We start from the raw sequence: 4,069 nt of genomic DNA on the forward strand, positions 1-4,069 counted from the left end.
TTCTCGCGCTTAGCTTAGTCATCGATGGGTAAGTGCGAGTGGCGAGCGAGTCCAGTCATTAGTAGGTAGCTTTTGTCTTGCAGCATTTCACTTACTGGCAGGGTTTCGCCAACGCGCAGAATTTCGTCATGCTTTCTGTATTTGCGTCACACAGCTCGCGTTACGAGAAAAATTATGTTTTTATAAGCACAGTTCAACACTGTTCACCGTCCCCAAATGTCTACCCTCTCCTGTGTCCCCGTAAAATTGTCGGACTTCGCTGGCAGCGTATGATCCGTGCGCCGCCAATTCATGCCGGCGCCACGGCTCCATAGCTGCGAGCGCTGCACTGTCGTAGACGTTGCCGTCGTCGCGTGGCCTTGCCGCGTAATGCGCGAACTAATGATCTGCGCGTTTATAGCGTTGCGATCAACACCTCCTTTCGGCAACGCTTCCTGCTAGTATCCTCGTCTCATCTGGCATGTGTAATAGTTTCGCCCGGTCACGCAAAATATTATGTTATACGAAGGTAACATAGGGACGTATATAGTTACATATCCCTAATTTACGCTTTCTATATTCGATATACACGTTCCGTTTCGTGCCTCAAACAATGTACTTAATGTGTGAATTGCAACGTCTGGGCGCCGCGATATTTAGCCTGGCTGTTCCGTCATGTGCGCACGAGCGCCGAGGCATAGAGTTGCAGTGAAGCATATACATACGCTGCCACCCAACCTATTCCTACCTAATCGTGCTGACCAAAGGTATCTATGTTATAGCGGACGGTCAACACGCCGGAGAACAGCTGGCCGCGAAATCTCGCTTGGTTCTGTGATTGTCGTGTTAGCTCACGGTCGTTATTATAACAATTAAGGGAGTCGTGAAAATATTTTATTGCACCTTTTCGGAAAAATTCGCGTACCACTGCCTCGGTCGAATGTCGCGTGAAAATTTACGACGGCGCGGGCGTTCGCTTCACTGCGTGAGAAAATATATCGCCTAGTGACGGATGATCTGATCAAACATATTCTGTGAGAAAGTGCGCGATGGACGCACGCGATAATAATTGCAATAAAGAAAAAAATAAAAGCGTTTGCCGTCTTGGCGTTTGCTATGCGTCTTACCGGGGAATTCTCATAAAGCAAATGTTCAAAATCACAGTGGCTTTTAGTGGGCGTACGTTCTAGAATTGCGATTAGTCGTGAAAGTAGTCTTTATTGGAGATCTCGTCTGCTGGAGCCTTAAAAAAAAATTCGACGCGGGTTCGTTGTGACCTGTCAGTTTTTGTCGTTACCTTACATCATTTAATCACTATCGCACGTAAGGTCGTGACAGAGCTATATGATACTCGGGCTCATAGGGTCTATGCCCCCCAGGGTACTGCAGGAACGTACCCTGGGTACGGTCCGGTATACCGGAACGCACCCTGGTCACTATTTGATATGGTTAGGGTTAGGATTAGGGTTAGGGTTGATGGTGAGTACTTATGTGAGGTGGTTTTACTCCATAACACAGGCAATAATGTTAATGCATGTTAAATGTATTAAATGCATTTAATGTACATAAAATACATGTAATATAGTATAATATACATGTAATATATGAAACTATTAAACCATCAACTATCCGCGTGCGCCGTCCAAGCTCAAGCAGTTAGTGACGTCATTGGTTCGATGATAACCACGTACTGGAGTGCGTCTGCGGTTTGAGGCTGCATTCGCGTTTAGAACGCGCGATCTCTATGCAGCAAGAAAATGCCTATATATTCTGCCTATCCTGTTCATACGCGCTGTCTATAGTGCTTGACGAGGCTTCGCAGAAAACCCCGCGGCTACAGTGCGTGCAAAGCGAAAATTATGTTCCGAGACCGCGCTTCACAAATTAATTGAACTCCGTACCATGTTACGTTTCTATACGAAGCATTATATCCTGCAATTTGGAGTAATCTTGTATCGTATTGTAGCGTGTTGTAATACGGTTGATGTTCCCGCGCTATATAAGCGTAGATAAATATAGCAATCATTCTCGTCGGTTTTCATTTTCCTGCCTGGATGATATTGTGAGCAGCTGTCTAAGTATTGAGTTTTACTGCATCATTAAAAACGCATCTCCGTCAACGAGCTTCCCGGCAACATTGCGCCAACATCGCGCCAACATTGCACCAACATTGTGCCCCGTGTATAGGCGTTTTTGTCATTCAAGAAAATAGAGCGGTAAGTGTTAGTTGGGCAGATGGGGTCGTTGTCGTATCAGGTACTACAGATATGTACCCGAGGTAGTTTTAGGTTGTTTAGTATTTTGTTTACATTTTTATGTGAGGTATGTTTAGGGTTAGTGTTAGGGTTAGGGTTAGGGCTAAGGTTAGGGTTAGGGTACACTCCTGTAGTACAAGTCTGGTACACTTTGTGTATACATATATGTACCTCGGGTACATATCTGTAGTACCTGATACGACAACGACCCCTTCAGCGTTAGTTGGGCTCATAGGGTCTATGTCCCCCAGGGTACTGCCGGAACGTTCCCTGGGTACGGTCCGGGATACCGGAACGTACCCTGGTAACTATTTGATATGGTTAGGGTTAGGAGTAGGGTTAGGGAGTAGGCGTAGGCGACTCTCTAGACTCGTTAGTGGAGTAGGCGTAGGCGACTCCCTAGACTCGTTAGTGGAGTAGGCGTAGGCGACTCCCTAGACTCGTTAGTGAAGTAGACAAGGTACGGTCCTGCATATTAGATAGTTACCAGGGTACGTTCTGGTATACCGGACCGTACCCAAGGTACGTTCCGGCAGTACCCTGGGGGACATAGACCCTCTCAGCGTTAGTTGGTGGTGCTTCATTGTCGCGGTACAACTGCCTAGCAATCCTTCGATCCCTCTACCCCACTACGGCTCCTACCCCACAGCACTCGGTTCCTATACATATTATGGCTCGGTTTCCATCTAATCCTGACCAAACCCTACCCCCATCAACACAGACACCACTCTACTAGCTGTTATATCGTCCCACCACCACCACCACCGTCCGCACACACATATCCACTTCCATAGAAATATTGTATGCAGCAAGCGGTCGTAACCGGACGTGACGCTAAGAACGTCACATCTAGAGCATCTACATGTATAGGAGTGGTTGACGAACGCGCAAACGACAATAGACGGGTGCGTCCTCCCGCTATTGGATAGGTCGCACCTGCGAACTGGCATCGCTTGCTTGTCGCAAGGGCCTGGTTTTAGACAGACGAGTTTCTAAAGCCGGTTTTGGGCCATATATATAAACAGCATTTTGACAAGCAAGGAACAGACAAGATATAAGATTTAGAGAGACTATATGTAGTCAGTCAGAGAGCCTATAGGCATGGTTGCCTATAGGCTGTATTATATGTATATATATATTTGTATGTGTAGTTAATAATAAAAGTCTATGTGAAACTACTAATCCGTGACTACGTCTACGTCTACGGCTACTGGCTATCTCTGCTCTCTACGCTGCTGCTGCTAAACCTCTCTACTGGTTATCTACGAGACGACGCTGCCACTTCTACGCTGTCGACGCGTACATCCTACACGGAGATCTACAACTTTTCGCAGTACAACAGAAACGTTAAAATTTGAACTACCGTGCCTTCCTTCCTCTTTCCCACCATCTAATCCGACACTACACCACACCTCATGACACCAGTGCTACCCTAGCTCACTCTAATAGATGTACGCTAGCTCGCGCATCACGATCCACCGTGAACAATTCTCGTACATGCGATAGGCTACGCGCATTGCAACGATACCTCACACATATCCTATAATACACTTATATACATGTGTTACTTAGGTATATGCATAACATATCTATGCGCAACCTTCTGAGAGTGAGGGTCATTCTCATTCACCCTCGATCGTATATGTTTTTGCAGCGATATATCATCTCTCTATCATCACCCAATACCAACGAATTGTGACGTTAATGGCGTAATTAGCAAAACGCAATCAAGTCGTTAAGTGTCATACGGTGGCGCGGTATATACGCGCACTGTATAGAGATGCATACTGCACGGTCCCAGACTCCCAACAAACTAGATACACATTGTACTCATC

Source organism: Priapulus caudatus, unplaced genomic scaffold, assembly GCF_000485595.1.
Source record: "Priapulus caudatus unplaced genomic scaffold, Priapulus_caudatus-5.0.1 Scaffold730, whole genome shotgun sequence".
In the NCBI taxonomy this organism is placed as follows: Eukaryota; Metazoa; Priapulida; class Priapulimorpha; order Priapulimorphida; family Priapulidae; genus Priapulus; species Priapulus caudatus.